Source organism: Primulina eburnea, unplaced genomic scaffold (assembly GCF_022965805.1).
Source record: "Primulina eburnea isolate SZY01 unplaced genomic scaffold, ASM2296580v1 ctg541_ERROPOS4204098+, whole genome shotgun sequence".
Lineage (NCBI taxonomy): Eukaryota > Viridiplantae > Streptophyta > Magnoliopsida > Lamiales > Gesneriaceae > Primulina > Primulina eburnea.
The window spans coordinates 45383-59227 of record NW_027331332.1 but is presented as its reverse complement, the minus strand read 5'-3'; the positions used below and the strand labels follow the sequence as shown (position 1 = coordinate 59227).

Below are 13845 nucleotides of genomic sequence, written 5' to 3'. Positions count from 1 at the left end.
GTCACCAACTCTGTCCAAGATCTCAAAAGGACCAATGAATCTCGGACTCAACTTACCCTTCTTGCCAAATCTCATCACACCCTTGAGAGGTGCTATCTTCAAAAACACGTGATCGCCAACCTCGAACTGCAAAGGCCTACGACGAACATCTGCATAGATCTTAGGTAACTAGATCAATTGGTACCAAGTCTCTTTGAACAATGTACTTAAGCCAGGAGGTCATGGGTTCGAGACTTGGGGAGGTATCACTCCACCAACCTGGTGTGGAGAGTCCTATGAGTAACGATGCCTATGGAAAGCCCGTGAGGGAAGAGTTCCAGAGGGGCTAAGGCCCATAGAGCAGAGCCCAAGATCGGGATAGCCTTGGGTCGTTACAATAAAAGGCGCCTTTTATTGTAACGACCCATTACAGGCCCAGTGGACCGCCCATACCTAGACCGCGGGTGCGCTGCCACAAGCACCGCGGGTGCGGTCTCTACCGCGGGTGCGGTCCTTGCACTGCCGCGGGTGCGGTGATGCCACGGCCTTCCAAAACCAAAATGATGAATAGTACACCGCAGGGGCACTCCTCTAAGAGCGCGGGTGCACTCTTGCTACGGCAATGAACAGTACTCAATCAACAAAAAATCGATCCGAAACGCTGAAACGAACAATCAACACAAACTAACACCTCAATAAAACAATAACCAATAATACTATGGCCCAAAACACAACTCTAAACATCTAATCACATAACCCAAATAACATACGAAACTTAAATCGTACCGTACACCGGGCTCGGCTATTACAATACAGATTGTTGTGAACCATTGAGAATTTATACAGTTCAATTGTATCAGAGTTGTTTTCGAGAGGTATAGCTATGCAGAAATGTAATGCCCAAGAATTTGATTATCGTAATTTGCTATGAGATTAGTGAATTTGAATAGATATAATTATAAACGGGCCATTACGGGACCAGATTGGGCAAAGCATATAAATTACACAAGTTTTGGGCAGAACCATTGGCGCCCGAGCGGTAGAAGATGACCGCCCGAGCGCCAATGTAGCATGTTCGGGCAGAAGATGTGGCACCCGGGCGGTAGATTGTGACCGCCCGAGCGCCAAGGTGCATTACGGAAATGCTGGGACAGAAAGTGCCGCGCTCGAGCGGTACTTTCTTACCGCCCGAGCGCCAATCAGGATTCAAGAAAGGTGTGACACGTAGCTTAAGCATGCAAGGAGATATATTTAAACGAATTCCTTCTTTCAGAATTGATAAAGAATCGAGAAAAAAGCTACGAAGAAAGATTTTGAAATCCTTACGCCTTTATATTCCAATCCGTCCGTCAGATTTTGAATCCGACTTCAGTACTGTGTTCCTAGCGTTACAGGCTACGAGTGGACGTAAGTTTTACTATGTTTTGATATGTCTTAAAATTATGATGTTGAAAGAATCAGATATGATTCATATATGGTGTTTCTGACATATTAGACATCGTATAATTGAAATCGGATTGAAGAACGGACACCGTATAGAATTGTTATGAATTTCAGAGTTGAATTAACTGGGACGTGGTATCAGATTTGTACCGTTATTGATTAGGAATTGGGAGAATTGATATTTGTTGTTTAGTGTTGCTAGATATACTGAAATACGCCGTTAGGTCGTTGAATAATACAAAGATTGATTATAGAATTGGATATATGTTGATTGAGATTAGAGATTGATAGAATATGTACCAGCATTTCCATTTCAGATTTGATATTGACAGATTATTTTTCGAGACTTCGACTGCGATGCAGAGTGTGTAACGAAAGGTATAAGCTATGTTTGTTTGGGAAGTCACAACTCAAATAAGATATCATTTGAGTTTCCCAACCAAAATCACATACTAGAATTATTGTATATATGGTAACATGTTTATGAATTGTTTATAGAATTACATTCAAATCTTGTAACATGATTATGCTTTGATTATAGAATTGTATTCAAGCATATAAGATCATTGTGATATTCAGATATGAATATGAGCATGCTTTGTTTACAGATTGATATTCATTGCATTTAAGATAGGAGAGTCGTTGACAGCCATTGTCAACCATCTAGATGTTCGGTGTATCTCAGCTTAGGAGCAGCTTTGACTCCTATTGCAGCCGTTGATACAGCTCAGACCGAAGTCTAGGAATAAGACGTACAGTCACCCCGAGTGGGAGGGTAGGTGACAGCCATCGACGTCTTATTCACACCGGGATCCCTAGAGTTCTAGTCGAGTCGAGTCCAGACATGGTTTGATTCGCATTGCATGTTCATATGATTGTCCTTTATAACAGTATGTTTCATGTTTAGATTTATTATATGCATGTATACATGTTTATACTGGGATTTGTTCTCACCGGAGTTTCCGGCTGTTGTTATGTCTGTATGTGTGCATAACAACAGGTGGGGCAGGATCTGGGTCACGCAGAGGATGAGGGATGGATATAGCGTGGTGATCTCGGGCTTAGCAGAAGAACTAGTAGTTGTACTTTTGACATGTACTGTATTTAATTACTAGTTGTTGAGTATGGACGGAACAAGACATGTTGTACTTTGTGTTTGTATATTGTGATTGTAAAATAAATAAAGACTTTATGCTTGTTTATACATCATTAGAATAAATTTTGAAAAGCGAAAAATTTGACCCACTTTTATATTAATGATCCGTTTAATCCCAAAGAAAAGAGTTAGAGCCCGGGTCCCCACAACAGGTGGTATCAGAGCCGTAGTTTCTGTAGACTGAGATAGAATAGAATGAGCGGGGTAGATCGAGTCATCTTCCTTGCTTATATCATGCTAGCACATATCATGATTTATTGCTTTCCCTATTACGTGTTGTGTTATCTGATTTGATTGCAGCATGTATTGGTTAAGACTGAATCAGAACCGATTCTGGATCAGAGGTAAATGATCAGAGGAGGGCTGAGACAGTTGGTATAGATTTTATACTAAACTGTTTGAATAGCAGATACATGCCTCCTAGAAGAGCAGCCGTTCCTTTACGACCACTAGCACCAAAACAGGGTAGCACATCTGGTGATACGATGGATGTTACTGCTACGCCTATGGAGACTCTATTAAAGAGATTCCAGTCATTCCGACCACCGACCTTAAAGGGTACAGAATGCAATTGAATGTGAGAGCTGGTTGGAGGATATCGAGATGTTATTCGAGTCTCTGGAATATAGTGATGAGAAACGAGTGAAACTCATTGGCCATCAACTGCAAGACGTGGCTAAGTATTGGTGGTTGAATATTAAAAGAGAATTAGAGCAGAGTGGCACAGAGATTACCTGGAAGGTGTTTAAGACAGAGTTTTATCAGCGATTCTTTCCTGTATCCTACCGTAAAGATAAAGGCGCTGAATTTGCAAACCTGAGGCAAGGGCAATTAAACATTGAAGAGTACGTTGCTAAATTTTTTTCCTTGCTTCGCTTTGCACCTCACGTTTCAGGTAATGATGAGGCCGTAGCAGATCAGTTTATAAACGGCTTAAATCCTGATGTCTTTACATTGGTTAATACTGGGAGACCCAATAACTTCGCTGAAGCATTGAACCGTGCCAAGGGAGCAGAAGCAGGATTGCTTAGGCAACGGAGTGTTTCGTATGTGGCTCCGAGTCCGAGACCGCCACTACCTCCAGCACAACCTCCTCCTAGATTTGATAGCGGCGGTAGTAGCAGCGGGCGAAAGGATCAGCTGAAAGCGAAAGGAAAGCAGTTCAAAAGACCTGGGAGCAGTTCGTCGAGCTCCAGCGGGTCAAGACAGAGAGGGCCTGGCCAGGGTGTTGATTCTACAGGTGGATATTGCAGTACTTGTGGAAGTAAGCATGCCACAGAACAGTGTCAGGGTGTAGTGGGCAGATGTAACATATGCAAGAAACCAGGGCATTATGCCAAGGTCTGTCCTCAGAGAAGTGGTGCATCAAGATTTCAGGTTGCAGGGTCGTCTGCCTCAGTGACTCATCCTGAGAGGCAAGCCTCATCTGTTCACTCTTTTCAGCCGCCTCCTGCACAGACCTAGCCTCGAGCCAGAGGTTGTCATACCGGGAGTCAGCCGACCCGACAACAGGCTCAGGTGTTTGCGTTGACAGAGGAGCAAGCACAGGATGCCCCAGATGATGTCATTGCAGGTAACTGTTTTCTTTGCGGTTATCCTGCTTATATATTGATAGATACGGGCGCATCGCAAACATTCATTTCAGAACGATTTGCAATATTGCATTCTTTGCCTGTTGAGTCGTTGTTAGATGTCGTGTCTATTACTTCTCCGTTAGGAAGTGGTTTGATAGCTGTGACCACGGTTAGACATTGCATCTTACGGTTTGAGGGTCATGAAATTGATCTAGATTGCATAGTACTCGGGTTAGATGATTTTGATTGCATTGTTGGATTTGACATGTTAACAAAGTACAGAGCCACCGTGGATTGTTTCCACAAGATTGTCAGATTCAGACCAGAAATGGTAGAAGAGTGGTTATTCTACGGTAAGGGTTCCAGATCTCGGATTCCCTTGATTTCGGCTTTGTCTATGAATAAGTTGTTGCAGAAAGGAGCAGATAGGTTCCTTGTGTATGCTGTAGATGTACAGAAATCTAGCCCTACATTGGCAGATTTGCCAGTAGTACGGGAATTTGCAGATGTGTTTCCAGAAGAAATTCTAGGGTTACCTCAAGTGCGAAAGGTAGATTTTAGTATTGATTTGATTCCAGGTACCACTCCTATTTCGAGAGCTCCGTATAGGATGGCACCGATAGAGTTGAAAGAATTGAAGGCACAGTTGGAAGATCTTTTAGCCAAGGGATATATCAGACCTAGTGTATCTCCTTGGGGCTCTCTGGTGCTATTTGTGCGAAAGAAAGATGGATCGATGCGGTTGTGTATCGATTACAGGCAACTGAATAAGGCAACGATAAAGAATAAGTATCCTTTGCCTAGAATTGATGATTTATTTGATCAGTTGCAGGGATCCTCTGTTTATTCTAAGATTGATTTGCGATCCGGATATAATCAGCTTCGAGTCCGAGATGTAGACATACCGAAGACAGCATTTCGAACCAGGTATGGGCATTACGAATTTATTTTCATGCCTTTTGGTTTAACAAATGCTCCGGCGGTATTTATGGGCTTGATGAATCAAATCTTTCAGAGGTATTTGGATGATTTTGTGATTGTCTTTATCGATGATATTATGGTGTATTCTAAGAACAGGAATGAGCATGCAGAACATCTCAGAATTGTGTTGCAGACACTGAGAAATGAGAGATTGTATGCCAAATTGTCAAAGTGTGAATTTTTGTTGAATCGAGTTGTCTATTTGGGACATATCATATCTGGAGATGGTATTTCTGTAGATCCGATTAAAGTGGAAGCTATGATCAGTTGGGCGAGACCGACTTCTGTGCCAGAGATACGTAGTTTCATGGGTCTAGCAGGATACTATAGATGATTCATCCAAGATTTCTCCCGTATTGCGAAGCCAATTACACAATTGACACAGAAGAATGTGCCATTCCTATGGTCTGAGGAGTGTGAGTCTAGCTTTCTAGAATTGAAGAAGAGGCTGACCAGTGCACCTGTCTTGATGATTCCTTCAGGTACGAGTGATTTCGTTGTATATTGTGATGCCTCTCACAGAGGTTTAGGATGTGTCCTTATGCAGGGAGGTCATGTGGTCGCATATGCCTCAAGACAGTTGAAGACTCACGAGACTCGATACCCCATTCATGATCTTGAATTGGCGGCTATCGTATTTGCACTAAAGATCTGGCGTCATTATCTCTACGGCGAGAAATTTGAGATTTACTCTGACCACAAAATCCTGAAGTATCTATTTTCTCAATCGGAACTAAATATGCGGCAGCGTAGATGGCTTGATCTACTGAAGGACTTTGATTGCGAGATCAAATACTATCCAGGGAACTCAAATGCAGCAGCGGACGCCTTGAGTCGAAAGGTTTGTTCCCTATCTTTATCGACGATAGGTGTTACAAAGCTAGTTGAAAATTGCTGTTTCTCTGGATTAGAATTTGATACAGATAGGAGGCCACTAAGACTTGCTGCTATTCGAGTTGAGACTGATTTAATCATGAGGATCAAAGAAGCTCAACGAACCGATCAGAATAGTCAAAGATCGATTCAAATGGTCAGATCAGGGCATTTGTCAGAATATCAGGTGCGTGAGCATGTTTTGTACGTCAATAACCGTCTCGTAGTGCCAGATGTTTCAGACTTGAGACATCAGTTATGTCCGAAGCACACTGTAGTTGGTTCAGTATTCATCCTGGTGGCAGAAAGATGTATAATGACTTGAAGACACAGTTCTGGTGGAAACAGATGAAGTCAGACATTGCAGAATTTGTGTCTAAATGCTTAAATTGCCAACAGGTGAAGGCCGAGAGGAAGAAACCCGGAGGTCTACTTCAGAGTTTAGCTATTCTAGAATGGAAATGGGATCACATTTTCATGGCTTTCGTGACGAAGTTACCTCGGTCATCTAGAGGCTGTGATGCGATTTGGGTCGTTATCGACAGATTGACCAAATCAGCTTGTTTCATCCCGTACAGAATGACTTACAGACACGATCAGATGGCGGAGATATATGTCCGAGAGGTAGTCAGATTGCATGGTGTGCCGAAGTATATCGTATCAGATCGTGATCCACGATTCACTTCACACTTCTGGCACAGTTTACAGCAGGCCTGAGGTACGACATTACACCTGAGTACTGCGTATCATCCTCAGACAGACGGACATTCAGAGCGGACTATCCAGACTTTAGAGGATATGTTGAGAGCCGTAGTGCTAGATTTTGGCACTAGTTGGCAAGATTCCCTACCTCTTTGTGAATTCTCTTACAATGATAGCTATCAGACGAGCATTTAGATGGCACCGTTTGAAGCTTTATATGGTAATAAGTGCAGATCTCCGTTATACTGGGATGACGTCTCAGAGGTACCAGAACTTGGGCCAGATATGAATCGTGACATGACTGAGAAGGTGAAAGTCATTCAAAAGAGAATGAAGACGGCACAAGATAGGCAAGCCAAATACGCCAATGTCAGACGTAGACCGTTGGTATTCGAGCAAGGAGACCGGGTATTTCTAAAAGATTTCCCCATTCAGAGGCGTTGTCAGATTTGGTAAGCGTGGGAAGCTGTCTCCTACATACATTGGTCCTTACGAGATCTTAGAGAAGATTGGCGACCGAGCTTATCGACTTGCTCTTCCTCCTTCGTTATCTGGTATACATGATGTTTTTCATGTATCGATGTTGCGTAGATACATGCCAGATATTTCTCATGTCATTCAGCCTGACGAAGCTGAACTTGATCAGACCCTGAGCTATGTTGAACAACCGATACAAATTCTTGATCGGAAGGAAAAAAAGCTCAGAACAAATACTATTCCACTTGTGAAAGTTCAGTGGAGTCGTCATGGCATTGAGGAAGCGACTTGGGAGACAGAAGCAGATACGAGACAGAGATATCCCAAGTTATTCCTATGATGTGAGTATTCATTTAATATTTGATTACATTACCCTTTCACTTGAATTAATTGATTTCTCGTGAGTTCGAGGACGAACTCTTATCTAAGAGGGGGAGAAATGTAATGCCCGAGAATTTGATTATCGTAATTTGCTATGAGATTAGTGAATTTGAATAGATATAATTATAAATGGGCCATTACGGGACCAGATTGGGCAAAGCATATAAATTACACAAGTTTTGGGCAGAACCATTGGCGTCCGAGCGGTAGAAAATGACCGCCCGAGCGCCAATGTAGCATGTTCGGGCAGAAGATGTGGCGCCCGGGCGGTAGATTGTGACCGCCCGAGCGCCAAGGTGCATTATGGAAATGCTGGGACAGAAAGTTCCGCGCTCGAGCGGTACTTTCTTACCGCCCAAGCGCCAATCAGGATTCAAGAAAGGTGTGACACGTAGCTTAAGCATGCAAGGAGATATATTTAAACGAATTCCTTCTTTCAGAATTGATAAAGAATCGAGAGAAAAGCTACGAAGAAAGATTTTGAAATCCTTACGCCTTTATATTCCAATCCGTCCGTCAGATTTTGAATCCGACTTCAGTACTGTGTTCCTAGCGTTACAGGCTACGAGTGGACGTAAGTTTTACTATGTTTTGATATGTCTTAAAATTATGATGTTGAAAGAATTAGATATGATTCATATATGGTGTTTCTGACATATTAGACATCGTATAATTGAAATCGGATTGAAGAACGGACACCGTATAGAATTGTTATGAATTTCAGAGTTGAATTAACTGGGACGTGGTATCAGATTTGTACCGTTATTGATTAGGAATTGGGAGAATTGATATTTGTTGTTTTGTGTTGCTAGATATACTGAAAATACGCTGTTAGGTCGTCGAATAATATCAAGATTGATTATAGAATTGGATATAAGTTGATTGAGATTAGAGATTGATAGAATATGTATCAACATTTCCATTTCAGATTTGATATTGACAGATTCGTCTTCGAGACTTCGACTGCGACGCAGAGTGTGTAACGAAAGGTATAAGCTATGTTTGTTTGGGAAGTCACAACTCAAATAAGATATCATTTGAGTTTCTCAACCAAAATCACATACTAGAATTATTGTATATATGGTAACATGTTTATGAATTGTTTATAGAATTACATTCAAATCTTGTAACATGATTATGCTTTGATTATAGAATTGTATTCAAGCATATAAGATTATTGTGATATTCAGATATGAATATGAGCATGCTTTGTTTACAGATTGATATTCATTGCATTTAAGATAGGAGAGTCGTTGACAGCCATTGTCAACCATCTAGATGTTCGGTGTATCTCAGCTTAGGAGCAGCTTTGACTCCTATTGCAGCCGTTGATACAGCTTAGACCGAAATCTAGGAATAAGACGTACAGTCACCCCGAGTCGGAGGGTAGGTGACAGCCATCGACGTCTTATTCACATCGGGATCCCTAGAGTTCTAGTCGAGTCGAGTCCAGACATGGTTTGATTCGCATTGCATGTTCATATGATTCTCCTTTATAACAGTATGTTTCATGTTTAGATTTATTATATGCATGTATACATGTTTATACTGGGATTTGTTCTCACCGGAGTTTCCGGCTGTTGTTATGTCTGTATGTGTGCATAACAATAGGTGGGGTAGGATCTGGGTCACGCAGAGGATGAGGGATGGATATAGCGTGGTGATCTCGGGCTTAGCAGAAGAACTAGTAGTTGTACTTTTGACATGTATTGTATTTAATTACTAGTTGTTGAGTCTGGACGGAACAAGACATGTTGTACTTTGTGTTTGTATATTGTGATTGTAAAATAAATAAAGACTTTATGCTTGTTTATACTTCATTAGAATAAATGTTGAAAAGCGAAAAATTTGACCCACTTTTATATTAATGTTCCGTTTAATCCCAAAGAAAAGAATTAGAGCCCGGGTCCCCACAAGAAATGCGATTAGAATGTTCAGAGCTTGATTGATAATAAGAATGGAGCATCGATCAGAGTAACAGATATATGATTTTGTGTTTTGTATGAGATTGATTAGTTTGTGATATCAGAATGTTTCAGAATTGTATAACAGAATTGATATCGACAGTCAGAGCCGAATACCAGGTAGGTATTTCTTCTTTAAATTATGTTATTAACTGATTTGTTTATGGCAATAGTTCGAAATTGAAATCACAGATAGTGTCAGAAATGCGCTGTAGTGACTTCAGTTGTCATGTTTGTGACTGAGAATGTATGATATTCGAACAGACAGTTTTGATATAGACAGATTAAGTCAGTTATGACAGAATTTGTACCGAAATGTTGGCAAAAATTGTACTGATATGTATGAATCGCTAACAGAAAAGACAGAAAGATAGAAATCAGAAGATGTATTACAGAATTTGTATATGTCTGATGAGAAATGGGGAGTATAATTCGATGAATTTCGTAATGAAATTACTACAATACTTTCCAGATTATGATATGATATGATTGTGATTGACAGATTGATCAATATATATCTATCAGTTTGTACCAGATAACGTACAAACATGACCAAAAGACACAGATTGATGTCAGAAAAGTGGTCAGAAAGATCAGAATGACACAGTAGATTATGTCAGATTGTGATTTTTCTTGAGTTTGTATTCGTGACAGAATATATCACGAGCTCTCTCTCAGATGGTTTTACAGATTGACAGACTGTCAGAATGTATTAGCCAGATATTAGAAGATGTTGGTACAACTTTAGTGCTGGATGTTAGCACTAAATGTTATGACTTATTGTCACTGTATGAATTACTATATGACAATAGCTACTAAGACAGTTCAGAATGGACAGACATAAGAAACCAACGTCGGATGATGACAATTGGTATTTGAAGCTAAAGATTGCATATGTCCTTGATTTGGGATAAGCAGACTGGATAACAACTACCCGTAGTGGTTTGTTATGAACTCTGATTGACATATACAGATGTTGTATAACCAACATGGCAAGATTGATTCTGTCAGAAGGACTAGAGAAGTATTATGACATTATACTTAGTGAATTCTTATTCTAGACCGGAATCAGATATTTGAGTTTTGGTTTAAACTCTGTTATGCATTTCCTCTGTTATCTTTGAAGTGATTGTTTGTGAGTTCGAGGACGAACTCAGATCTAAGAGGGGGAGAAATTTAATGCCCGAGAAATATAGAATTGATCAACCAAGATTGTTAATCGTCATTAACATGAGACTCGGAAGATGTGAGAATGCATGACGTGCAATGAGGGAAGAAAAGATATGATAAAATAGGGTTTGCAAGACCGCACCCGCGCACAGAGCAGGAGTGCACCCGCGGTCATGCAATTGTGGATTTTTGCCAGAAAGGCCGAAGCCACACCGCACCCGCGGTGCAACCAAGACCGCACCCGCGGTGCATGGACAGTAAGTTGGTGTTTTTAAAGATGGCAGAGCGCACCCGCGGTGCTAGCCAGAGCGCACCCGCGGTGCCGACACCGCACCCACGGTACAGAACAGACGGCACCCGCGGTCTGAGCTTTCGAGAAATGCCAGGATAGGCATTGCACGACCGCACCCGCGGTGCATGTCATGACCGCACCCGCGGTCATGCGTGTAGCTTGAATAATAAGGCCATGTTTCCAGAGTTGCATGCAGTATATATAAGAGCTTGACACGTTATTTCTTCAGAAAACTCAGCAACAAGGCACGAGAAATTCTCCCTAAAGTTCTTACGCCTTTAGATTTCGATTGTGCAAGAACCGTTTAGCAGAATTTGAATCCGACTGTAGTTCTGAGTTCCTTTAGCTACGAGCTACACAAGGACGTAAGTTTTATTACATTTTGAGATGTTTTGGAAATATAATGTTGCCAGAATTGAATGTGATTCAGATATGGCGTTTATATTACCGTAGACATTGTAGAATTGAAGCCAGATTAAAGAACAGACTGTTTCTATAATTGTTATGATTTTCGAAAGATATTGACTGAGATTCTATATCAGAATTGTGTTAGTATTCAGATTATGAATTGTATTGACACAGATTATGAGTTCCAGTATTATATCTGTGATGTTCAGATTGACGGGGTATTCAGAGTGTATTGCTATGCCGTCGAAACATCAGTTGATTTAAATTGATCAGATTCAGTATTGATTGAGATTGATCAGACTCAGTAATTATTCAGATTGTATTGTAATGTCAATGACATGAATTAGATTTGTAACGTCCCGAAAATTTGAAGTTCCACGTGAACCACGTGCATGCAAGTTATTAAATCTCTTTGGTATTTTATTTAATTATTTTAAAGCATTAAATGCATGTTTATCTCATTAATTTGTGTTTAATTATTTTATGCATTTTATGCATAATTCATGCATGATAGGATTTAATTCAGGAAATTTTAAAAGTTCATGCAATCTAGGTTTTTATTTAAATTAAGGGTTTAATTTTTTTTATGCATTTTATGCATAATTATTGCATGACAGAATTTATTTCATGATATTTTTAAAAGTTCATGCATTAGGGTTTCTAGATGAATTTCACGTCCGAACGAGGAACGGAGACCGGAAAATTTTCAGGAAAATTATTTTATTACATGATTAATTTTATAAATTAATATATGGTGTTTTAAATGGATTTTTCAAATAATGAGATTTTACCGGGTATTCTTACCCGCATGAATTTATTTTTAACGGTACGCGAAGTTTATCAAATCGGGGGACTTTTTAAGGGTTCGGCTATTATTTTCAAAACCTTTTAAACACGAAATATTTTTCGGGAGTGCGTTTCGATTTAATGGGTCTACTTTTAAGCATATTGGGCTTAAACTTTTTTAAAAACCTTTAAGATGCAATTTGTGACCCATTAACTAATTATTATCCATATAATTAGACCTCTAATCAACCATTTAACCCTAAACCTAATATTTTACTCCCCAAACCAGACGACACCTTCTGAATTCATTAATTTCCATCAGTTTCATCATTCATCTTGAGGACCCATCAGTTTCACCATTTGCAACTAGAGGCCCCCATCGGTTTTGTCTTGTTCTTCCTCCTCCAATCTTAAGGCACGCTATGCACCTTCCTTGCTCATCATTCACGCCATAAACATATGCTGTTATGCTTGTCTTGATCGTTGGTTGATCGGTTTTTTTTTTATGTTATTGCATTATTTCTTACGGTTGTTTTGAATCCTTCATGTCATGCTTTCTTACTCACGTTTCACGATTTTGCTGCAAGGGAACTGCTGTTTTATGTCTTGTTAAGGTCTGGACATGTGGAGATCGAAGGTTTCTAGGTGCTGAATTGGGTTTGGATCGTGGCATGGTAAGGGCCGATCGGATTTTCGGATATGGATTTGGGTTGGCTAGATCGGCTTCAGGAAGGGAACCGTCTGTAGGGGAGTCAAACCAAGCCATGGTGCATACCCTATGGGGTATGGGACGTGGTTCAGAATGGCTCAACCTTGGATGGTTACGTTCTAGGAGTCGATCGAGCTGTTAGAGTCAAGTAGGGTCGAGTTGGTGGCTTGTTTTCGGGTGAGTCTTGTATTGCTGAATGCATGGGCAGTAGGCATGATTAGGTTGGTCCAGTAGGAAGCCCTCGGTCTGTTCTTGACTCTAAGATGCGTTGATGAAAGACTTGGTCGGGTTGGCTATGTCTAGGATCGAGTTAGGAGAGTTGGTGCAATAGGGTTTGAGGTTTGCTAGTGCATGAAAAAAATTCCAGCAGCATTCGGTTTTAATTTGGTGGTCATAAGGGGCTGGAATGATCAGTTTAGGGGCTGGTTTAGTTGATTTAAGACATGGCTTGAGTCAGGAAAGTTTTGGTTAAATTTTGGGGCGATTCGGGTTAAAATTGGGACTCCGGTCCAAGTTTTAAAACGAATCATTTAAGTTTTCAAACGGGCTCAAGTTTACGTCTAAGAACGCTTTTAAAAATGTTTTGGGACATTTTAAGGAGTTTGGTAAGCTTCGGGTCAATTTTAGAGGTTCAGGGGTGAAGCGATAATTTTTGGGTCTCTAGGGGCAAAATGGTCATTTTGCGTCCGGGGTGAGAATTTGGTCCTGGCAGCGCCCTGAGCACAAATCATGATATTTTAAATGTTTATGCATCATGTTTATGATTTTTACGCTATCATGATAATTATGGTGCATGCTTGGTTTAAAGGAAAAATTATGTATACGCATTCTTTTTATTAAGTGATGAACATGATGACACGTTTTGAAGGAAGTGATTTAGTTGTGACTAACACGATGACATGTAAGGCCCGGGCTTAGTGGGCGGGTAATGCCGTCGCTGATGTCCCTCG

General features: G+C 40.6%; 1 long non-coding RNA gene across 1 annotated transcript; it reads left to right on the top strand.

Moving 5' to 3' along the window:
* The first annotated feature begins 12518 nt into the window (after window positions 1-12518).
* LOC140821356 (uncharacterized) lies at window positions 12519-13204 on the top strand. The gene is made up of 2 exons (XR_012115717.1): window positions 12519-12953; window positions 12988-13204. It is a non-coding gene; the product is annotated as an uncharacterized lncRNA (long non-coding RNA).
* The last annotated feature ends 641 nt before the right edge of the window (window positions 13205-13845 follow it).